The 11,826-nt window shown below is 34.3% G+C and overlaps 1 non-coding gene across 1 annotated transcript; it reads right to left on the minus strand.

Annotated features, from left to right (window-relative positions):
- Positions 1-7,704: 7,704 nt before the first annotated feature.
- Positions 7,705-7,776, minus strand: TRNAP-AGG (transfer RNA proline (anticodon AGG)). The gene has a single exon. It is a non-coding gene; the product is annotated as a tRNA-Pro (tRNA).
- Positions 7,777-11,826: the final 4,050 nt, after the last annotated feature.

Genomic DNA, 11,826 nt, shown 5'->3' on the forward strand with positions numbered 1-11,826 from the left:
TGATCATACAAAGGATGGGAGATTTCAATAGTTGTAGTGGATTATCTCTTAAACAATCGATAGTTTTCCTATGATATTGACCATTCAATGGTTCTCAAGACTTTCATAATACACATCTCAAGGGTCATAACAACAATTGAATAATCTTCAAGTAACCTTATGTTGTACTTCATATCTCACTTTCCTTAGGTATGTGGAAAAACATTTATGATTGTATTGGCTTTTCAATTTCTTTGAATTGTTCTCTATCGTCACTGGAACTTTGCATTACTTCTGACCTTTCTTCTATGTCTTCCTCAGTGTTACTACTTGAATAATCTGAATTGATAATTAAGTTAGACAATTGGTTTTTTAATTTTTCTTCTATTTCTAATTCATTTATTTTTTGTTTGACTTTACATTGGTTTTTGTAATGTCCTATCTTTCCACATTTGTAACAGGTTGATATTTTTCTTGTTTGTTTTTGTTGTTTTTTAGAACGTTTAAAAGATTTCTTATTTGATGATCTTGTTTTCTTTTTATAATATTATTTTTGGGGTTTTGTCATGAATTTGTTTGTGAATCTTCTATTATTACTATATCGGGGTCGAAAATGTTTTGAACGTCTGGAGTTTTTAGAGGGTAATGAGGCAAAAGGAAGAGGAAGTCCACATTGTTTACAAAATTGTCCTAATTCTTTTCTACTGGAGAAACGATCTTGTTTTAACTTGTGTTGTAGTCTGAGATCATTGCAGAGTTTTAAACCTTCTGAATGGATATATTGTATGATTTGTCCATATGTAAGATCTAAGTATGGAATGTTTCCATTATTAAGAGATCTAATTTTTGTCCTTACCTTTTCTGCAAAAAATGTGGGGAGTTCTGAAATAAATTTTTCTTTCCAAAATACTTGACCACAATCAGTTCTAACCATTACTTTGGTAAGAAATACATCTTTATACCATCTAAAATCATAGAGTTTTGGACATTTTAGATTGATTAGTAATTCTGCAGATCTATCTCGATAATGATCTGGATCTACAATCATAAATGTTTTTCCACATACCTAAGGAAAGTGAGATATGAAGTACAATCTTGAGGTCAGTCTAGTACATGACTCTAAACAAATACAATCATAAATGTTTTTCCACATACTTAAGGAAAGTGAGATATGAAGTACAATCATAAATGTTTTTCAAAGTGAGATATGAAGTACAATCTTGAGGTCATTCTAGTACACGACTCTAAACAATACAATCATAAATGTTTTTCCACATACCTAAGGAAAGTGAGATATGAAGTACAATCTTGAGGTCCGTCTACCACACGACTCTAAACAATTTGGTCAAGTGGTCCTATATGACATTACAGAGCTTGATACACATATGGATCAGGTCAAACTTTTCGTTTAACGTATCATAAAGGGAAAGTGTTGATTTAATGAAGTATTGTTGACTTTTGATGTTGTTCAATGTTAGTTCATTTAAATGAAAATTTATTATATGATGACGTCATACATAAGGTCGTAGTCCTTCCTCACTACAGTGGGCTTGGCTTAGATCTATAGGACTACGGTCCAGTATAGAGCCAAAAATTAATTATTTTTAAAAAATGGGCTTCGAATGGACTTGATTTTAAATCATTAAATCGAACTGGGCCGGAACTACTGACTTGATTTGGTGGAAAGACCGAACAAAAGCCCGTTTTGGTTTTTTGTAATCGTTGGACCGGACTTTTTCATTGAACCTGCGTGTATTGCGCTACTCCTCGATCTTTTCACCTAACGACTCTCTCATGATAACTATATGACGGAGTCAATGTCGAGCTAGTGAAACCATGTTAGATAAGGTACGACCGAGTCAAGGTGAAGATTCAAAATCCACATTTTAACTAAAGTTGTTTGACTCAGTCAACTTGTATTTCTCGTGCCACTTGGGGAAGGTTGTAGGTTGTTACTTGGGACTTCTACTTGAGAGACTTTTTCTAATATATCTAACAACGTTGGACATGGACGAAGGGCTAAGATGAGAAGAAAAAGACAGATGTCCCAATCCTATCTATCTCAGCCGTAAGTTTCAAATTTAGTTTCTAGAATTTTGATTTATGAGTCTCAAGTGGCCCGAAGAAAGAACAATATTTCTAGAGATATTAAGTGGGAGTATTCTAAGTCTGTTTCAATCTATTTAACCAACCAAAAAAATTATAGAGTTTGACGATTTCGTTAGTCTGTAATTTATTGTTGTATCGTGTTTTTTGTGTTCGGAATTAATGCCTTTTTAAAAGGAATATCAATGTGTTTCGAGCAAATGAATTCCGTCGTCTCATCAAGTCAACTCATCAATTCAATCGAATGGACTCGAAAATGCACCGAGGGAGATTAGACCGATTATTTGGTTATTTATAATACTAGAGTTTGGGTTTAGACTCATAGCTCAGTTGGTTCGAAACATTGCAAAATAACTTTGAGATAGTGGGTTCAAGTCCAGCTTACCCATAAAATTTTGATTTATGAACTCACCAAAAATCAGTTCATTAGAAAATTTCTAATCCCATCAAAAGTGGTTTACAAAAAAAAATTACGGTCCACAATTCTTCAACTTTTAAATTGAGGTTAGAAGTTTTAGAATGAACTAATTTTTTGTGAGGATGATCTCCTCGATGTAGAGATCATTCTTATAAAAAAACAATCCATTCTGAAACTTCTAACCCCATCAAAAGTGACTTACAAAAAATTGTTACCATAGATAATGTCACAATTGTTAGTCCTATGAACCATCCCCATAAATATTTATAGGGGGGCATACGGAGGTCCTAAAGAAAGTCAGACATTTTTCAAAATAAGGGTTACAAGTTTCAGAATGAGTTGATTTTTTTGTGAGAATGATCTCTATGGTGAAGAGATCATTATCACCAAAAATCAGCTCATTCCGAAACTTCTAACTCTAGTTTACAAGTTGAAGAATCGTGATTCGTTTTATTTTTGTAAATAACTTTTGATAGGGTTAGAAGTTTCAGAATTGACTGATTTTTTGTGAGAATGATCTCTATGGTGAAGAGATCATTATCAACAAAAATCAGCTCATTCCAAAACTTCTAACTCTAGTTTACAAGTTGAAGAATCGTGATTCGTTCTATTTTTGTAAATAACTTTTGATAGGGTTAGAAGTTTCAGAATTGACTGATTTTTTGTGAGAATGACCTCTATGATATATATATAGGGAAATGTTTAGCACCCAACCATTTGCTCAACATGTTTTGTCCTACATGGGTTAGAAGTTTTGGAATGAGCTGAGTTTTGATAAGGATGATCTCTACGGTTAGAAGATCATCCTCACCAAAAATCTGCCCATTCCAAAACTTCTAATCCCATGTTTACAAGTTAAAAAATCTTGAATCGTCCATTTTTTGTAAACCATTTATGATGGGGTTAGAAGTTTTGGAATGGACTGATTTTTGGTGAGGATGATCTCCAAAACTTTTAACCCATGTAAGACAAAACATGTTGGACAAATTGTTGGGTAAATGGATATATATATAATGCCCACCGACATGGAGTTAAAGGGGTAGAAGAAGAAATACAATAATGTAAGAGGAATATTATTGGGAAAGGCCGGAAAGACAAGAAGAGGAATGACAATAAAATTAGAGAGAATAATGATAAACTAACTCAAATATATTCAACATACGTGGAAAGTGCATAGAACCATTAATTTTTTTTATGTTAGGACATCATTTTTTTAAAGTCAGTTATCACAATCTATTAAAAGAGAAGAAAAGAGGAAAAACAATAAATAAATTTGAAAGAGTATTTTTTGAAAAATGGTTAAAAAACGAAAAGCAATAAACTTGAAAATTGGAAATGAAAAAGAAAATTAAAAATTGTTCAAAAGATGTGTTACAAGATTATCTCAACCACTCTTTGTAGGAGACAAAGATGGGGACGGCTATCTTATCTTATTATATAAATGTTATAGAGGATAAATTGTATATATTTTATTTATTTTAAACTATTTAAAATTTTAATATATATTTTTATTTGATTCGTTTAAGTCAACTTGCAAGTTGTCGACTTAACACCACTCATTGGATATTTGAGAGTTAAGTCAAGTTTATGAATTGTAAAACTATGGATTTAGATTTTTGGGTACGTAGACGAGTGGGGGATTTTGAACGAGTAATATTAGGAGGTGGAAAAGTCATTTCCCAAGATTGGAAAATTACTTTAGGTGGAATATCGAATTCCAAGAAAAATAAATCATCATATCGTACACCTAAAATTTGAATTTTCTAAATTAAATCATTTTTTCATCCATTTTCCATGCTCAATCATAAAGATAGTTAGAGCTCTCCCTGCCCAAGAAATTATGATTTCATGGTTGAAGGAGTTGTTCTTTGTCTTTTTAACCGGAGAGAAAAAAACAAAAAATCAAAATAAGGAATTAGTCCAATTTAGTGGACAAATTGCCTCTAATTCCATTATGAGATCCTTCAACCCATGATTCTTTTGAATTTGAAATGTCTGTCTTGTACACAATGGGTGACAACTTAGGAAACAAGTTGTAGTCTCGATAAATCCAAAAGGGTTGGCTTAGTGGCAAACCGAACCTTAATAAGCTCCTCAGGAAAGGTAGGTCAAGTCCATGTTCAAAATCCCATGAAGCAGTGAATTTCTTGGAACCACCCTCCAGGGTCTAGTTGACCCTCAACTCAATCAATTGCACATAGGACTTTCTGAGGGGGCGGTCCGTATGACTATGGGATTAGTCTCACTTGAAGGGTTGAGATACCCACGATAATAAATAAATAAATAAATAAATAAAAAAAGAAGAATTGTATAGTCTCTATAAGTTTTTATTAAAAGAGGGATAAAATGAGGAGGAGAAGAAGAACGATTATGAATTGAGAATTACTTTGATGCATGTCGAAATGTTGTCTTATAGAAAGTAGACGTCTCCACCCCCTCTAAAATTGTTTTGTTGTCTTAATATTTGCACTAACTTTGAAGAGAACTTGTTGCACAAATCTTTTGATATACAATACCTCTTAAAAATCATATTAAATTACAAGAAAGACTAAAATTAAATAGGAGAAGAGAGATTCGTCCTATTTTCCTGTTGTAGTGTTTCGTACGTAACTTGTCCCTTATGCCATGTCGACCGGGTACAGGCTGAGTGAAACGGGCCTGACATTTTAGCCCAGCCCTAAATATATTTAGGTGGTACGAGGCCCAATTTCCCAGTCCAAAATGAGCTGGGCTGCAATAAGACCTGGTTCATGATGATTTTCTGATGCCCCCTACGTATGCCCTCATACGCTCCTTGATCTGACATATACTAGAATCATAGATCTTTTCCTCGGGATACATTCCTGCACATATTTATGGGGATGTACAATTGTGTATAGCGAGGAAAAATATCTCTGGTTCTAGCCCATGCGATGTCAGGGAGCATATGTCAGAGGGGTGTTAGAAAATCAAGATTCTTTATTATAGATCTATTTATAATAAATTGTGATTATCTGACTTACCCATGTGACATATACATTGACACCCCTGACGTGACATGTTTGGAACCGTAGATCTACATGCCTCGGGATACACAACTTCACTTCTTCATAAAAAAGTGTGTGGAGGGATAAACCCCTTAACACAGAAGAAAGTGATTAGTTGGAGGAATGTACAGCGGTTCGCATGTTCCGGACATCCGAACCAATATAGGTTGGGAAAGACCTACAAGAATAACAACCCAAGAATATAAGGCGTGCAGATCCCTGAATTCTCGGGATTCAAGCGTAATTTCTTAAGAAAATTCTTAAACTCAAGGGATGAGGCATGAATCTTTTCAAAGAAAGAAAGAAGATAAGACCAAAAAACGAAGGAGGAAAGGGGAACTCTATAAAGAAAAAAATGGGATATGTAACAAAGGTATATGATCTTAACCAAAAAGATATAAGAAATTCTAAAAAATTGCTCAAGAGATCTAATTTTAGCATCGGAGACTCTGTTTTTCAGAGAAAAAGGCCAAACTGAGAGTGATACCACAAACAGGAGTCCTAAGAGCCTAAATAGATATCGAGGCTCGGTCGTCATCATCAGATCATCACAAAAATGGCCTCCACAAAGTGTATTTCAAGGGAACCATGTATCCCGAGATGTACAATTCTATGATTTCCAAACTTGTCACATCAGGGATGCTAATTGAGTATGCCACGTGGGTAAATTAGATTATTATGACTCATTTATAATCATAGTCGAAGGGAAGACAGATCTTCTCTATTTAATGGGCCTAAGCTATATCTACAGGTTCATTGGTCGTTATTAGGCGCAATTTAACATGTTACAAAAGGAAAATGCTGGACTGTCATCCTTTGACATTGCGTTCAACACTGTGCGAATGTGGCAGTGTGCAGAGAATCATAGATTATTTTCTTGTATTCTAGGAAAAAAATATATGATTTTCCATGCACTGCGTCATCAGCACAGTGTTGAATGCTCGGTTTAGAACGACTAACAAAGGAAAATAGGCTTCTCATGGGAGATTACAACTTTTCATGGACCAAACGTTCAAATTGTACCATGTAGCGGTGTCAATAAGTCCATTTCAATTCCTTCAAAATTATTAAATTTTATTGGTTTTGATTTTGGTTTTTGTGGGTTCTGATTTCCATCCTCAAATTATTGGACCATACAGAACCATCAAATATTTTCTCTTTTAATGGTTCCACTTCTCAATTCTTATCGATTCTAATTCTTAATCGTTTTGGTTCTAAGTAACCAGATTCTAATCTATTCTAATAAAATGGTATACAAAATCAGTTTCTTCCATTTTGGTTCAGGTTAAATGGGTACCCATTGACACCCACGTGGCAAGTTGGGGATGATACGGACTTCAAAGGACAAAAATATACTTATTTGGGAAGCCTTGATGCATGCAAGACCAACGAAATTTCTGATACTTTTGTTAGACGGTAGAAAAATCTGTGGTTGACAGATTGGTGGGTGCAGCTGAAGGTTTTAACCTATCAAAGATTATGATTTAATTGAAACGTGGGTTTTGACTTATAGAAATGTTGAATAATAATAATAATAATTTGATTAGTGATGTATAAATATTATATTTGAACACTTAGAAAAATCCACCAAAAATAAATCACCTATTAGTATTAGTGGACCTAATTGAATGCGCCACAATATATTTTAGGTGAACATCAAACTCTTTATTGTTGAGTATCGAAGATTGAAGGAGATCAAACCACAAGACTCAAGACAAGATTAAAACCTCTCTCCCCATTTGCCCCCACACCCTCAACTCCCTCCAATCGTATTTTCCAGTACAAATAATTTTCCCATCAAGTTCTTCAACTATACAACTAACCATAGTTTGCCCCCACTACAAGAAAATCCTTGCTCCGCCCCCTGCTTGGGGATATCTCTAATTTTCATCAAAACCCAATATAAATAATTGGGCCCAGGAAAAGGGCTTAATTTTTGGTTCAGCTTTATCTCCAACATTTCGGCCACGTGACTCAAGTCCAAGATACATTGGAGGCCATATCCAAAGATGCCCAAGCTTTGCCCTAAACTTGATAAGAAGGTACATCGGTCTAAGGCCCAAACGTCCCCAGACACTTGACGCCCAAACAGGTGAAAGAAAACAGGAGGTTCAAACATAGTCCCATACGTGGCGGACTATTAATATATAAATATGGCGAGTAAAAACGAAAGATGGGGCATTCCGAGAATTGAACTCGGGACCTCTCGCACCCTAAGCGAGAATCATACCACTAGACCAAATGCCCAATTCGCTACAACACCGGAAATGTATTTATATTTACTTAAAATATATTTACATAAGTAAACACATTAGTCTTTAAGATTTTAATACTATGACCAACAATCAAGTGACATGTGGCCTAACATTTTAATAAATCCAATACTAACACGTGCCTTCTGTATGAGAAAAGCTTTCACACAGAGCCTAGTGTTATAAATCTCAAGAAATATCATATAAGCCAAACAAAAATGACTTAGGGATAGATTTTCAAAAATATATAATTTTTTAATTTTTAGAAATCTTATTACTTTGTCAAAATTTCTATTAACTTAAACATCAAACTTTAATCACAAAATCAAAGAAACGGAAACTTGATAATCTGAATCAATTGTAAAATTGAAGTACAAAGATCGAAGCTGAAAAAAGTTGGATACCAACAATTACCTAATAAATTATTTTTTCTATTAAGGGCTATAAAACCCGTAGCTCTGTTGGTTTAACACATTGTAAAGCAATTTGATCACTAACGATAAGGTTGACTCGTTGATCACTTAATAGTTTTTATTCATTTTCCATTAAGACGTTTTCTACGAAATCATACTACAACAGCAAGAACGATCGAGCCATCTTCCTTTGCACCAAAACCCAAAAGTCTGTATTAGATACCTGGGCCTTGTCCAAGCTTTTCGGCTTGTTCATCCCGTGGCCCATCTAGTCTTTCAGGCCCAGTCACTCTGAATCTTTGGCACAAAAGGTGCCCTTCACTAAGGACTGATTTAGAAGGTGAAGTTGAGGAATTTGGAACTGTAGTTGGGTTTTTAAGTATAAACGTTAGACTCTAGACTCTGATCATCTAAAGGAGTTGGATATCAATTCATTAGTGTACCCAACAACATACAAAGCTAATATCAAACATCAAAAGATTGCCTACGTGTTGTGGCCGAGGTGGCATGGAATCTTGTTCGCATGAGTGCGCTTCGAAGTGATGAACCAAGGCTTGTTAATAAAAGCCCATGAACCAGTTCATAAAACCCATGATAAAAATGAATAAATGCAACAATTACCACAACATGAAAAAAAAGCCTATATCTGATGATCCAAGGCCTTTGATTTTCACAAAATTCAAAATTTTCATTGTCAAATTTTTTTTACGAACCAAAACCAAAACCGTCAAATTAATAGAGGATGGGAGAAATTTGATGGCTCTAAACTGTCAAATTGGGAAACATAAAAAAATTTAAAATTGATTTCTAAAATTTGTGGGTTTTGGCAAAGTAATCTCCGTATGCACCCAAGGTGGAGGATTGAAACCCTACTCCCACACCCCAATTATACAAGCCACGTAAGCCATAATCCAAAGAACTAACGTCAAAATTATCTCCTTCTAAAAATTTCCTTAGATTACGCCTTACATGACATGTATTAGGGTGTGGGAAGAGGGCTTCAATCCTCCACTCTGCGTGCATACGATCCGCAGTCATGATCTAAAGCATATAAATGGAAAATTCTATTACTTAGCCACAAAAAAAAAAAAAAAAAAAAAGGAAAATTCTAATGATTGTACAAGAGCATAAATTGATTGGTATTTGGTACATAGTCTTAAAGATTTCATAGAATGAGTGGTACATTATTCACCAGATGGCCATAAGTGGTATTATATGTGGGAAAAGGATAAGTGGACAGCCCATTAACAAACGAGAGAGGGGACCAAGATTGATGTACAACAACAACTCAGACTTACAGAAAAAAGATGAAAAAGAAAAAGAAAAAGAAAGATGATTGATTAAGTGATTAACAAAGGATGACTTGAAGGTCAGGGTATGCAATCGTAGGGACTAGTCCCATCTCATAACAGTGTGGGCGAAACCTTCGTATATCCCTCCCCACCACCCACCCACACACACACACACACACACACACACACACACACACACACAACCTACCTTTGATATATTAAAAGCCAATCTCAATCTCAACCGCTACCATGAGAGATAATCCTGGATCCCAAGAGAGGGAATCACTTTGTAATGCTAGCCGAGTTCCAATCTCAGCTCGCAATCTTTGATTAGAATCATGAAGATTGGATTATTTGCAACTATATTTTGCTGACACCAAAAATATGTCTTGGGACTACTCAAGACTACCATCCTTGGCCAAACCATAATGATCTAATGGAAATAATTGTAAAAATCTCGTTAACTTCGACTAGGCTGAATGATAATAATAGAGGACATGACATCTGACCCTCCTCCACAAGATCATAAAAGGACTATCATTGAAGGCAAAATTATGTAATCTTCCCTGACTATCTAGAAATAAAAACTCTTAGGCACTCTGAAATTATAAGTAGAAAGAAATGTTTGTCAACATCACAAATCCAGGAGCAGCTTAGATGAATTTACCCAAAATCAATTCAAAAGCTCACTTCATAATCAAATGATCCTTTCTCCAATCTAGAATATAATTTAAACTTGATGGACATTTTTTTTAATGACGGGGTTCCAGACCACAGACCCAACCTTTTGTTAATAATCTCCCGTCTAATTCTTGAAAAAAAAATTTCATTTTTTTTCTATGAAAGTATTATTCTTCGGATTATTGAACTATTCTGAATAATTCACAGATTTTAAGTTTAAAAAGAATAAAATTTGTTTCTTACGGATGTTACGACTTTTATGAATTTTTATAAAAATTCATAAGAAAAAAAATGCTACTATAACTTGTTGTAAGTTGCAAAGTGTAAACTTGTAAGTTGTGACATGTAACACAAGTTAACTTTGAAGCAGCCATGCTTCAAAATTTTGGAGGAATTCACATTTTCACGTGACAAATGTCCATTTTTTTATCTTTAAAAAAAAATTATGACGTGACCCTCTACATTTATTTGAGATTACATTTTAAATTTTCAAATTGATGATTTGAGGCTTAACTTCAGTCTTCTTTTAAAAATCAGTTGAACAACGCCCCCAATGTTCTCATTATCACCACTATCATCTTCACTATTACCATCACCATTAACATCACTAATTTCATCACCATCATTATTAACATCACTATCATATGTCTGAATTTTTGAAATGAAACGGATAAGTATATGCCGTATAATTTTCATTTATTGAATTTTTGACCGAATTTTTATAATCTAAAACCGAATATAACTCTAATTTTTCGCGAATCAAAATTTTACTATATTTTGAATTGCTAACAAGAGACCCAATTAGCATAGGTGAGGCAACTAGCCTCCTAAAGTACCATATCTCGTCCAAATCCCTTTGGGTATATGCAACACCCCCCACGAACCATACGTATCAAGTAAGTAGGAATAAATCCACGTAGATGGTTAATGAGAGGAATTTGAACTCAAGACATCTCTATTTATAATGGCTAAGAAACATCACCATCATTTCTTTATTAGGAGTGCAACTTGGTTCAGATTCAAATTAAGAATCGAATCAAATCAATGGCTTTGGACTGGTTTATTTCGGTTTGAAACAAATTACAATTTAATTCTAAGTTAAAAAAATGAAAAACCAATCAATTCGATTTAATGAGTAACTACTTTGTAGGAGTTATACATAAAGTAAGGACTCATTATTAATGGATTAATTACTTTTACATAAAATTCCATGGTCATTATTATATTTTATTTTTATAATTTTATTTTTTTTTTTTTGTGTGTTTTTGTTGGAGAATGTTTCCTGACACGGTTTATAACGTCAGTTGCGTATGTCCTTTTTTTTATTATATAAGAATGAGATCATTAAATTCTCAAAGTTACGGCTTACCCAAATCCACGTAATCACAAGGCTCTCTCTCTCTTCACCCAATAGGCCAATAGGGCAATAATGCTTACGTAGCCAAAAGCGAAGGTGGGTATGCGTATAGAGCACTCCGCGTATATTACAAGCACGCACATCTAATAACAGTCGGGAACTTAAAAGACTATGCAGCCTAAGTCAAGTGCGGGCCCACTTTTTATTAAAAATGTATGTTTTATACCCAAAATTTAACCGTTAAGGTAGACACGTGTCCCTTTTAATATATGACCTCATCAACTCCTTTGGATCCTCTCCAC

Source organism: Akebia trifoliata, chromosome 6 (assembly GCF_017979445.1).
Source record: "Akebia trifoliata isolate Shusen 1 chromosome 6, ASM1797944v1, whole genome shotgun sequence".
Taxonomy (NCBI): Eukaryota; Viridiplantae; Streptophyta; class Magnoliopsida; order Ranunculales; family Lardizabalaceae; genus Akebia; species Akebia trifoliata.